The sequence below is a fragment of the Xiphophorus maculatus genome, chromosome 16 (assembly GCF_002775205.1).
Source record: "Xiphophorus maculatus strain JP 163 A chromosome 16, X_maculatus-5.0-male, whole genome shotgun sequence".
Taxonomy (NCBI): domain Eukaryota; kingdom Metazoa; phylum Chordata; class Actinopteri; order Cyprinodontiformes; family Poeciliidae; genus Xiphophorus; species Xiphophorus maculatus.
In genome coordinates this window covers 3,629,170-3,643,111 of record NC_036458.1, presented here as the reverse complement: position 1 = coordinate 3,643,111, position 13,942 = coordinate 3,629,170, and the positions used below count along the sequence as shown (strand labels likewise).

Here is a 13,942-nt window from a genome sequence, read left to right as displayed (position 1 = left end):
ATAGCAGCTTGTTTAAAGTAAATATTTAATATTCAATAGAAAGCATTTGTTTCCACTGGTAGATAATTTCTTATTATAAGTCAAATTACAACATCTGTCCTCCATTAACCCTTTAACGACGTGTTTTTTTTACCAGCGTTGCACTGAGCAGCAGCTCATATAATGAGCTCAGCAGTCCCACCAGGTGTTTGCTAATTGCTGCTGGCTAGTCTGAAGGAGCAGTCGCTTGGAAACTGCAGCTCTGAGGAGGAGCTTCATCCTCGAGGGCGGCGCTAGGCCCACCCAGACGTTTTAGCTGAATATCCATGGAGATTAGAGGATTTCTCAAACATGCATGAAAGAATTAAAGCAACACTGCAGCTCTGGTTTTGGAGAGAGAATAACATAATTTAAAGCGCAAAAAAGTTAATTTTACATAAAACCACTCCTTACATTTTACAAAAAGTGAGTTAATGTTTTCTAAATATCCGACCTTTCGGATGTTCAGTCATTTATAAAATGGCTTCAGACGGATTCTGCACGTCTTGTTTACATCATCTGCCTCTCCTCTTACAGCTCCTCTCTCAATCACTCCTCCTCATCTCCTTATCGCTCGTTCCTTGGTGTCCTGTTGCCTGCCTCGGTCCACCTACAGCGGCTGCACTCCTCATTAGACATGCAGCCTAAATACTGAATGCTCTATTTACAGTTACGCCTTTCAAGTCGCCAGCACGCTCCACACCTTCCGCTGTCTTTCTGGTTTTTTAAAACTCATCCGCCCCTCGGCGCCCTCACCTCCTCGTCCATAAGTCGCATATTTGTCCCTTTTTCTTGCCAGGGGGGTTAAAATGTTACACATTGTAAACTTTATTCACTGTACAACACCAGCTGTATTGGATTTCAGTGGCAGACTTTGTGTTTGAACTACTCTGGCAATTAGTAGAGGATTGCCTTACAGAGCACCTACTTCCACAAAGCAGGGCCCGGCCCGGTTGTACAAGCTGTTTTGCCCCTCTCCATCTGTCAGTCCTGTGGGACCGAGGGAGACGCAGGATGTGTGCGCCGCAGTAATGCTTGAACTCTGTTTTTGTTTGGACTGTTAGTAATAAAGAAACAGGCAAATAAGAAGAGCATTGGTTCTGAAGGTGTGATGTCTTCACGCAGCATTGGGGATCGTTTCTATTTTTAAGATAATATTTTGTCATAATCACACATATTTTTAGGGAGCCTTCATACCAGCTCTGTTTAGTCCACTTTAATCGAACTCTGGTTGGTTTGTCTATAAAGTGCAGTTTATTGTAGGAGGTTTGAATGTGTAATCGAACTCCAATGTAGACCAATAAACAAACTGGTTCAACTACAAACCTCGGCCTCAGTTCGGTTGAAGTGAACTCTGGTGCAGTTTGAAACCATATGTGAACACCAAGTGGACTGGAGACCGCTCCAAAAGCAGGAAGTGGACTACAGCACAGGGCATTCTGGGTAAATACAACCAAAACAAAGATGCGAGTAGAGCTAGCGGGAGAAATGACTCATGATCTTTTACCAATTTAGTTAAATTCAATTAAAAAATATTTTCTTAATCCCAAAGGGAAATTAAATACCACAGACAAGAGAAATCTTACAAACGCTAAAATCTGACACAACTCCATTTTTGTTTACAGTTCATGAAGAAATGTAAACACGTGACATTTTTCCCATGTTGCACTAATACTTCGATTAATACTTTTCTTTATCTATATTAAGGAATTATTGACTAAAAAAATAATTCATCTTTATTTATCTTTCTGAAAAGTTAGTTGTTAGTTTGATCTTATTTCAAGTGTAATAAGATATTTGCACTAGAAACTACCAAAAATACTTAGTAAAATGTTGTGTTTTTGCAGTGTACTAAATAAATGATTGATAGCTGCATCTGCTTTCCAAATGTTTGTGTTTAAAATGTCTGCCTCTAACACGGCTAAAAATAGAAATTAACGGTAATTTAAAGGAGCCCAGTTTTAGTTCATTCAAAAAGAAAACACAACTCTGGTTACATCAGAAACAGAACTTTTGATGTTTTATGTTTCACTGTTTGTTTGTGGATGTTGTCAACATTATGATGTGCTATTTTAAATGATTATCACTTCAATTTTTTAGAGGTACTTTTTAAAAGCCCATCTAGGAACAAATGCAGCGAATTATTGCACTGACGCAAACATGGGACTGCTGCTTTGTTCAGTTTGTCCATGTCGATGTGTGTCTGTCCCTATCAAATACACTTAAAAAATATATAATTGTAGACTTCTTATTGATACTAAACTCAAAATAAAAACACCTGACAAATATGTGGTTGGTTTTGTTCAAAAACTTGTATTTTTCCTTGTCTTTAAAGCTTCTTCCTGTTTACATTTCACCACCTGGAACTAGGAAAAGTTTACTTTTAATGGTGCGCAGATGATCGCTCAATCGAGAAACTTTTTGCTAATCACAATTTAATGAAGTGAGGCTCTGGACTTCGATTGGACCATGTCAGTAAATTTAATCTGTAATTTTTCAAACATTATTTTGCAGATTTGATTTCTTTAAATCTATCCAATCTGAAAAACAGTTGTTGTGTTTCTGAAATGTTTCTAAGTATCACATGACGGTAAACCTGCTGGAACTTTCACGCTTGGAAAATCAGAGTGGTTTTTAATGTGCTCTGCATGATTAGATGTTTAGGCGTCTTTACTCTTCCATAGATGACAATCTGCAGCACCCAGTTTCTAAAATCTGGCTTACACTACAAAAACAAACACATAAACCACCAAGTATTTCTGGTTTACTTTCTAGTGCAAACATCTTTGTTTTGCTTTATTTCAAGTCTACTAACTTGCAAGTAACTTTTCAGAAAGAGAGAGGAATTTTTTAAAAGTAAATAATTCCTTCATATTGATTAAAAGGAACCATTTTTACTGGCAGATTATTTCACTTATAAAAATACTTTTCCCCTTGTTATAAATAAATAATTTGTAATGGAACTAGAACTTTCTCATCAATATTAAGGAATTATTTTTAACTTATCTTGATGAAGAGTTACTTGTAAGTTAGTTTTGTCTTATTTCAAGCCTAATAACATACTGTATTTGCACTAGAAAAATACTTGGTAAGATTTTGTGTTTTTGCTAGTTTTATTCCTCCTCTTTCATTGTAAATTACCTACACTGCAAAAACACAAATTTTTTTCTTATTGTTTAGTTTCTAGTGCAAATATTTCAGTAAACTAATGCCAAATTAGTTTTTGTCTATTTGAAGTAAGACATATGCTTACCGGTTTCTTGAAAGGCAGTTTTGTATTTTTTCTAGTGTACTAAGATATTTTTATTAGAAACTTGACAAGAAAAACTGGGTAAGATTTTATGTTTTTACAGTGTAGTTATGTACAAACCATATTCTTATTAATGAGTTTGTATTTGCACAACCTGAGTCTTGTTTTTAAGAAAAAAATGTTTCTCTGTAAATAAGTAAAGATTTCTGATGTTCTGAACATCTTACTGACCCAAATATTTAGCAAATGTGTTGAGTCTTCTTTACTATAATTAGCATGAGCTCAGCAACCAGTGATGACAAGCCCCCACTTTAGGGAGGCTCAAATCACACACCAGTGTTTTAAGAAATGCTTTTTTAACTCTGCCTATTATAAATACATTCTCTTAAATATAGATTCTTCTATCGGCCACCGCAGCAAGTAAACAGGCTGGTTTGAAAGTGTCGGGAATGTCACGTTGTTATACAGCATCTCATGTGACAGTTGAGACGTTACACTCATAAATCACTCCGGGCTCAGCCGTTAAGCTCGGTAAGAAGAAGCGTTCTTTATGATCAGCGTCTCTGTGGGAAGAAAACTCCTCCTGTTTTTTATTGGTTTGTTTCTAACTCTGCGTACCGCTGCAGTGTCGCGGTTGGAGGATGAATGCGAGAACGGAGAACGTGCAGCACACTCCGGCTCCACCCTGGGGCCTCCAACCTTTTCCAGGCCTCATGATTGACACTGATATCTGTCACAGTGCACCTTACAAGGCGGAAGCTGCTGTTCGGATTTCAACAAGAGTCATAGCTCCCTCTTGTGGAAGGGAGGATACTGACCGCACCTTTTTTCAAAGTTGATCTTTAATGCTTCCTTAAACAGATTAGCATAAGTCTGTGGGCTAAACAAAACATGTTTATTACACATTTAACAAAAAATCATTCCTAGATAATGAGATTTTAGTCTGGTAAGTTCACAATGAGCATTTTAGGGCGTCCTGTCTCTTTAAATGCAAATAAGCTACTGTTGGCCAAGAAAACAGGTGATCCAACAAAAAATGTTTATCATGTTTATCAAAGTAAATATATTAAGATTATCAACTTGTTCAGTTAAAAACATGAATACATTTCAATTAATTTTAACAAATTAATTAATATTTTTAAGTTGGAGCTCCTTTCTCTTTTTTTAGTGCATTCTGTGTCTTTTCTTTGTATTTGTAAACGAAACATTTTTTTTCAATTTTTAAAAATACCTCTATTACGACTCTACTGGCAAGAAGTGATCGTCGCCTCCTCTCTGTAGCTCAGATTATTTGTAAAATGAGGAAAAAGAAAAGAAAAAAAGAAGTGAGTCGACAAACGGAGCGGAAAGGAGGGAGGGGAGCCACAAGCTGTCGTATTAATCTGCACATTTTCTCAGATGACGCAAAGACTGTGGCTTTGCCTCCTGTCGCCTCTTCATCGGCACATCGCTGCGCTCTACGTCGCTCCCGATGCCTCGCTCCAGTCGGATGGGAGACACTAACGCACCACAGGTAAGCCTGCTCACCTTTTCCCTGACTCATAAATTCAAAAACAACTTTATTAATCATGTCCTCCATGCTTCTACACTGCAAAAACACAAAATCTCACCAAGTATTTTTGTCTAGTGTCAACTGCAAATATTTTAGTACACTTGAAATATGACAAAATTAACTTACAGGTAATGTTTCAGCAAGAAATATGAACTCCTTAATATTGATTATTTTTTGGTTAATATTTTTAAAATAAGCTTCTGTATCTTGCTGAAAATTTACTTCTAAGTTAGTTTTGTCTTATTTCAAGCATACTAAGATATTAGCAGTAGAAATTAGACAAATAGTTGGTAACATTTGGAGTTTTTGCAGTGTAAGCCCTGTAAAATGTACCAACAAATGAGGTTTATACTGCAAAACACACAATATTACTAAGTATTCAAGTGCAAATATCTTAAGACACTTTAAATGAGACAAAACCAAATTACAAGCAAAATATAGGACCTGGTCTTGAGTAAATTATGTATTAATACTGATTAACACTGGAACAAACTCAGAAAAGTGAAAGTTTTATTTCTAGAAAATTTATAAGATTCATTTTTATATGTCTTTTTTTTTTTTTTTTTACTTTTGGAGGTCATATATTTCAAAGAAAATTTCTGAGCTTAATCTCAAAATTTTTGACTTTTTATGTTAAAAAAAATTACTCCTTTTTTTATTTTTATCCACAATAATAATAATATGGTGTCTATAAAAGTAACTTACAAGTAACTTTTCAGCTTTATATTGGAGTTTGTTTTAAGTCAATAATCCCTTTATATTGATTTTAAAAAGTATTTATTCCACTGGCAGGTTACTGAACGTATAACAACACATTTTTCTCATGTTATAAGTGAAACAATCTTCCAGTGAAACTAATATTCTTTTTTTTATCAATATAAAGGAATACTTGATTTAAAACGAGCTGCTATATCTTGTTACTTGCTTTGTCTTTCTTCAAACTTAACAAAGATATTTAGACTAGAAACTAGACCAAAAATATTTAGTAATATTTTGTGTTTTTGCAGTGTGTAGAGGAATAATGAAGAAGAATTTACTTTACGGAGGCAATAAGCTGTGTGAAATTCAGTTTTGTTGGATTGGGAAGAGCAGATCAAAGTGATAAAAATGGGGGAAATGAGGGAGTTTATTAATAGCAGAGCTTTACGGGGTGAAGAGAGCAGATGTGATAGACAGTCTGTGCTTAAGGAGTTCAAACAACAGATTAATACACTGCGATTATCATCCAGCCGAGGGCATGGGAGTGTGTGTTGGTGTGTATCTGACATGTGTCCACTGAACACAATCATGCACATGCGTGGATTTTATCTCACTCACACACACACACACGCCCACCCACACACACACGGCAGCTCCAATCTAAAATCTGAACAAAATCCTGGAGGTACCTGAAGCCTAAATGATTCAGGTCTTCAACATAAAACACATAAAAACACATAAATAAATAAACTATTTCACGGATTTCTGGTTCCACAAAGTAAAAACCTTGCACGCATGGAAGAATATCAACTACTATCTTTTTTTTTTATTTCTATTGTCGGATATTACTTCAATCCAAAATAGGAAATAATTCCTTAATATATTGATGAAAACGTAATAGTTCCACTGACAGATTATTTCACTTATAAAAAGTACTTTTTCACTAATATTAAGGAATTATTTAAGCACAAGAACCTGCCCCCATCTACCTGCAAAAAGGAGGGCAAAAAGCTGCTCGGTAACGATGATTAGCAATGGTTTTAGCTGCTAAGTTGTCAATTTAATGAGCTAAATCTTAAATGCATGCCTGCTATGTAAAAACAAAAAAAAAAAAAAGACGCCATGATTTGCTATTAATTGTTGACACTGTGACAACTAATTAAAAAGGTCAGGAAAAGTTTTAACTAGGAAAAAAATATTGAGGGAAATGGAAGTAGCTCAGTTATGCTAGCTTGACTTTGACAACCTCAGCATGTAGATGTGCTGTGGAATTTGGTGTTTCGGTTCAGATGAAAATATTAAAAAAGGCAAACTGCACACAAACTCTGACAGATCAGTAGATTGTGTTTAAATTAGCTAATCAAACACCACAGTTTTATATTAGCTAATAGCAGCGGTAGCTAATCCACCACAGTGATCACTTATTAATAATCACAAAATAAACATCAAGCCTAAAAAGATAAATCCATAACAGACTAAATGTTCTGTTCTTTGTGTGGGAAATGTTTTTATGGTGCTGAGTCCTAAAAAAAAATATAGTGGCTTTGTTGTCGGTTGTTATGGCAACGAGTCTGAATGTAATGTAGCCGACACGGAGAGCAAGGAAAAAAGTGGTTTTGAGTTGTTCCTCAACAGTTTTTCTGCGCTACTTTTCCCTTTGCTGTGCTGCACTAAACTAATCATACCAACATCTCCAGTTTCATTTTGTTAATGGCGTTGTTCCACCGTGGCAGCGCGGCTACAGACTGCAAGTGAAAGAATCGTCTTTTCGCGCTTCAGTGTTGTGCGCAAAACTTTCAGATGCAAACAATAACATGCCGGGACTCCATATCTTACTGAAAAGTTACTTTCAAGTTAGTTTTGTCTTATTCCTACTATTCACATTAAAACTAGACCAAAAATGCTTGGTAAGATTTTGTTTTTGCAGTGTATCAATAAATATTTATAACGCTGATTAAATAGATTTGTCAAGAATTGGTGGTGAAAGGCGGTGAGGGAAACGCAGCAGACCCAGATGAGATGAAATGATGGTATTTAATGATGAACAATCCACAAAAAAACAGTCCGAAAGGCCAGGCAGCACTGCTGAGTGGAAGACCGGGGCTCAACACAGGTAGCGACTCGCTACACGAATGGACAAGAATGCATTGACAAGGACCCGACAGAGACGTAGAGACACAGGTGACATTAAATACACAGGAGGTCATCAGGGAACGAGACACACCTGGGAACAATCAAAGGGAAGCCAGGACAACATGGAGACTCAGAGACTCAGAAACCTCAAATCCTGACAAGATTAGCTCTTTTTAAGCAGAAAAAGTGAAAAATAATCCAACAGGCAACCAAAAGAGATTACAATGAATTTATCAGGAAATCTTCTATTAAGATCTTATTGGTCAGTTAAAGACAACATTTGCACTTTGAAGCAAATATTTCCTGCAAAGCGTAGGGCTGGATAAATGGTTCATATGAACTCAGTCATAGAGTGTCGCTGTCATTCAGGTCAGGCTCACATGGGCCTGCACTTGTTTTAACCCTTTATGGGGTAAATTAGAGCCGCCTGTTCCTGTGCGCATTTTATTTGGGATTATTCAAAATGGATTCATATCAAATTTAGCAAATTTCCCTTCAGTAACGCCCAGCAACCAAGGTTGTTATTGTTAACTAAAACTATTTATTAGCCTTTTAAACTGATGTGTGAACACAAGCAGTTTATGCAGGTTGTCAACAAACTACGGCACTCCATACTCTGCTCGTCCACAAAATGGTGGCGGAAAAAGTTGGAGGAAAACGCCAGAATCGGTCGGTTATTGAAGATTCAATACCCAATCAATGTAAACATAATCATAATGCAATACTTTGTGAATTCTGCACCCAAAATTTAACCAATGTATGGAAAAACTAAAACTACTACCCTAACTAATACAAACTGAACAATATTTAACTAATAGTAACTAATAAAAAGTAGCTAACAAGCTCTAAAAACTAATGTAAACAAACTGAATTAGACAAGCAAAAAGTCACAACAAAATAATACACAACACTACAAAAACACTAAATCTTACCAAATATTTTGCCTAGTTTCTAGTACAAATATCTCAGTACATTTGAAATAAGACAAAACCAACTTACAAGTAACTTTTCAGTAAGATATATTGGCGTGTCTTAAGTAAATAATTCCTCAATATTGATTAAAAAACAGTAATATTTCCATTGGCTGATTATTTCACTAATAAGCCAATTTTCCGATATTGTAAGTGAAATAATCTGCCAGTGGAACCAGAACTGGGTTGCTAGGTGATAGGCTGGGTTGCTAGGTAACGGCGCCAGTGGAATGTTTACTTTTTCATCAATATGAAGGAATTATTGACTTAAAACAAACTCACTTGTAAGTTAGTTTTGTCTCATTTCAACTGTACTAAGACATTTGAAACAGAAATTGGACCAAAAATACTTGCTAAGATGTTGTGTTTTTGCTGTGCTAGTTAGTTAGTTTTGTCTTATTTCAAGTGTACTAAGGAACTAAGTGCATTAGGAACTGAACCATTCTTGGTCAAATTTAGGGATTTTGCAGTGTATAAAAATAGAAAACATGAAAAAATAAAGTGCTTTATAAATTGATGAGGCACAATTTTATAATATTAATATAAAACATTCTAGTTTTAGTGGAAGATTTTTTGACTTATGGGAAAAATATCCCATGAAATCTGCCAGTGGAACTAGCACTCTTTTAAAATCAATATTAAGGAATTATTGACTTAAAACAAGGTCAAATATCATGATGAAAAGTTACATGAAAGTTAGTTTTGTCTTTTTTTTAATTACAAATTTATATTGGATAGAAACTAAACCAAAGAAATGTAGTAAGATTTTGTGTTTTTGCAGTGCTTAAGATAAATCCTAAATTTCCATCATCATATTTGTTAAGCATATCTGGATGATTTATTTCCTAATTTTGCACGTTTAAACTGACAGAAACAAATTGTCCTTCAGTCTTGTTTGACTTGCAGAGCGTTGCTGCAGCCGCCGTCCTCCTCCCGCTCTGTTAAACGGGTTTTGGAAGCGGGGCGGGGCGGGGGATTACCTCTCGATCCTTTTCGATCCAAAGCTCACACCAAACAATCAACCGCTGGAAAATAATCCTCTGAGACGCACAGACACTCGAACACGCCCGTAGCTGGGATGAACGCAGATGTCTCGGCAATCATTTACACAGAATCTGCACTTCAAGGCACCTCGTTTTGTAACTGTAATTTATCAAAACTTTGAGCTTTGTCTCAGTTTTTGTGGTTAAACCAGCCGCGTTTCAGAAGGTGTTAAAAGAGGGATAACAGCACAAGAGATTAGTTTGAATAAAATCAGTTATCAAGGGATAAATTCAGAGGTTTAGAAGCAAGCTGATCCCGTATATTTCTCAGATTAAGATTTATTACAGATCAATCAAGGATTATCCCAGAAACAAACCCTCTGAGCTTATAATTGACACAGGAAAGAATAAATGTACAATTATGCTAAAAGACTTCAAACAAAATAATTACTAATGAAACAAAACTTAATACATTTCTGCTCTTAAAATGTAATAATTCTCTGCAAAAACACACATATTAATTATAACCCAGATTAAGGCCCATCTTTAAACTCTTGTTAAACTTAATAATATTGTATTTCTTCATTTTTCTGTTCTAAAAACTCCCCTTCTTTGTGTTAGTGTGATATATTCTTTGTTTTGATCTATTTCTGGATCCTTTGACTTCAAATACTGCAAAAACTTAAAATCTTACCAAGTATTTTTGGTCTAGTTTCTGGTACAAAAATATTAGTACACTTTAAATAAGACAAAGCTAACTTTCATGTAACTTTTTATTAAGATACTGTATATAAGCTTTTTTAAGTCAATAATTCCTTAACACTGATTTTAAAAAAGTACTAGCTCCACTGACAGGTTACTTTACTTTTAACAAGACATTTTTCCACGTAATAAGTGAAATAATCTGCCAGCGGAACTAGAACTGGGTTGCTAGGTAACGGACTGGACGTAGCTGGTGTTGCTAGGTAACGGTGGCAGTGGAACTCATACTTTTTCATCAATATAAATGAATTATTTACCTTAAACAAGCTTCTATATCTTGCTGAAAAGTTACTTGTAAGTTAGTTTTGTATTATTTCAAGTGTACTAAGATAGAAAGTAAACCAATAATAGTACGATTTTGTGGTTTACGCCTGTACTGTCTGTTTTACTTTGTTCCTGTATTTATTTATTTTTTCTAAACTAAAGTTATTAGAAAAAAAGACAGGGAGGCAGAACACAAAGAGAGGGAACTGAACTGCTCCTTAAATATTCTTCACCTCTTCAGAATAAAAGCATGAATATAAACGTCTAATTTCTTGAAGAATTCTTAACCAAAACTTCAACACAGATGTCAAATTTTAATCAACTGAGAGTTTACAAAACAGCCGAAAAAATTAGCAATTTAGAATTTATTTAGTGAGCTAAACTGTTTCAAGGTTAGCGAAAACGCTAAGTGAAACATTAGCTTCGCTATTAGCGCATTAGCAGATGTGAGCCCAGGACTGTTTGTAGATAAAACTAACTCCAGGCTCTTTTTACATTAAAGGTTTCAAACATGTGATCATTCTATTGAATCAAAAAGTTTTAACATATAAATCAATGTTCAAAGTATTATTTTAGAAGCTTCTCTGAATTTCTGAATGAGTAGGATGATTCGAATAAAGACACTCAGACAAACCGCACCGGGTCCGAAACTTAAAAACCTCCGTACTCTGAATATGAGATACATCAACATAAAGAGTACTGTGGCAAAACCTAAGAGTTTAATGAGGTGAAAGGTCAAGCATTATCCCAATTTACAATCTAATAAAGGTGCAAATTTAAAATTCTCTGCTAATTCTTGCCATATTCCCTGTTTTAAAGTAAATTGTATAAAATCTTACAAAAATGTTTCTACATTGGTTTTCACTACAACCAAAGCGTTTGTGCTGCAGTATTTTTTTTTTATTTTTTGGTTGCTGTTTTATCTTCATATGACAGGTTATTTTGTTTACACCCACCAATAAAATGTTTTGGACTTTTCTCCTTTTTTCCAGAGCTTTAAATATCAGAAAATATTCCCAAATCTCCTTCAAGGAATCAAATTTTCCCTCCTTCGAAGTGACAAACCTTTTGTTCTCCAGCCTGAGTTATAATACCTGTGTCATGTTTGGAGAAAATCCAGGATTTACTTTAAGCTGCTTGACCTATCTGAACCCAGCGAATTGAATTTCTGTGTTATTAGGAATCCTAAGATGTAATGCGATATAACAGGCTCGTCGGTTCTGTTCATATAAATTCAGACTTTTCTGGCAAGATTTTAGAGACGTAGGAAGTCGAGCCAAAAGGACGAGCCGATTCCTCGATTATTGTTTTTCCACATTTAGAGGCAGCTTTGTGAGACGGCGATTTAGGGCTGTTTAGATAGAAAACAGGAGCAAATTTCTGCCAAAAATTCTTAAATGTACTGGAAACAATGTGGAAATGTGAAAGGTTAAAATGTTTGACTTTTGAAACTCATTTCTGAGATTAATGTCAAAATTTCTCTTTTAGCTCATTTTTGAATTTTCAAACTAACATATTTTATTGTTTTTCTTTTGTGTGTGTGTGTGTGTGTGTGTGTGCGTGTGCGTGTGCGTGTGCGTGTGTGTGTGTGTGTGTGTGTGTGTGTGTGTGTGGGTAGGTGTGTGTGTGTGTGTGTGTGTGTGTGTGTGTGTCGTTTTAATTTCTGAGATTTAATCTCAAAATTAATTTTTTTAGCAGGAGTTTTGAAATTTTTTTCTGGAAAAATTCAGATTAATCTAAAAAATTTGTTTGTTTTTTTAAAGCAAATTTTTGATTTTTCAAGAACAGAAATTTCGTTGTTTCTCTAGAAAATTCATAAGATTCATCTAAAAAAATATGATTTTATTTTCCTAGCAAATTTTCAACTTTTCAAACACAGAAATTTCCAGAATCTTTCTGAGATTATTCTGAAAATTTCTGATTTTTGTTTCTAGAAAATTTGTAACTTTTGCAACACAGAAATTTTAAAAAGAAAATTCTGAAATTAAGCAAAAAAAAATTGGTGGAAATTTACTACTATTTTTTAAATACATATATACTGTATAATGGCTCTAATATGCCATTGCAGCTTTGAGAGTTTCTGCAGCAGAAGGAAAATGTTGACATGTTGGCACCTGCCCTGTTTTTGAAACAGTGTCAGATTTATTGTTGCAATTTGAAGGCAACACTGCAAAATCTTATCAAGTATTCTTGATCTAGTTTCTAGTGCAAATATCTTAGTTTTGCCTTGTTTCAAGTGTGCTTGCTAACTGTGAAGTATTTTTTCAGCAACATGCAGGAGGTAGTTTTAAGTCAATAATTCCTTAATAATGATGATAAAGTTCTAGTTCATTTCACTTCTAACATGGGAAAAATATTTTGTTATGAGTGAAATAATCTGCCAATAGAAATAGTACTATTTACAAGAGTCCATACCATCTTGAAAAGTTACTTGTAAATTAGTTTTGTTTTATTTCAAGTGTCGTAAGATATTGACATTAGAAACTAGATGATAAATTCTTGGTAATGTTTGGTGTTTTTACAGCCTCGATTCTGGTTTCATCGCCTTTCTACTTTAGTTTTTTTATCCCCCCATCCAAATCCGTCCGGCTCTAACTACCTCATTCCTAAATGATTTTCCCGATAATGGACCTTTCCGCTTCAGATTGGTGTAAATACGACCATGTGGCCAGCTGACATCACCAAACAGTGTTCATACTAAGAATGATGTAAAGATTGGAAAGAGGATTTGCGATGACTACAACAGAGTTTCCCGCCCTCCCCCCCTGCTTTCTCATAACTCATTCATCGAGGATTACATCTCTCTCCACTGAAACTTGGCAGGACACTAAAACACACCGTTTCAGTTCAGCACTCGGTCTGGCAGACAATACAGCGGCGCTGAGACGATGAAGGCGTGGAGATGAAACCCTGAAGGAAAACAAAACAGTAGGTGACCTTAGATTACTGCGTCGCTCGTTCGTCATTCGCTAACATGATGGATTGTAAATAATGACAACAAAACACAGCAGATTAATGCTAACGCAGGTTGTAGGTTTTGGGTTTTGTTGTGAAGATACGTTCAGTTTTTAGATTTGTTTTTACCTGGTTGTGTTGTTTTTGGTTTGTGGAAATTAATTATTGCCCAGATTGCCAATCCTAATCGCAGCCGATTCTGTTCCAGGATGACGACACATTCCAGTCCATTTGTGTGTAGGTCAGTCGCAACAAGCAATAAATCAGTTAATTAATTAATCGCATGTTGAATTAAAATGAGCTCAATAATTTTCATTTGCGGGATTTATCGTTTTTCTCTTTTCTCTCTTTTTCT

The 13,942-nt window shown here is 35.2% G+C and overlaps 1 protein-coding gene across 2 annotated transcripts in view; it reads left to right on the top strand.

Moving 5' to 3' along the window:
- The first annotated feature begins 4,718 nt into the window (after window positions 1-4,718).
- LOC102232414 (excitatory amino acid transporter 2-like) overlaps window positions 4,719-13,942 on the top strand; it is a 35,928-nt gene continuing 26,704 nt past the window's right edge. Inside the window, exon 1 of one of the 2 annotated variants that reach the window (XM_023348535.1) lies at window positions 4,719-4,781. The gene's annotated coding sequence lies outside the window, so the exon portion shown is untranslated. Of the gene's footprint in view, window positions 4,782-13,457; window positions 13,561-13,942 lie in introns of those variants that run through there. The other variant, XM_023348536.1, reaches the window with a different exon arrangement.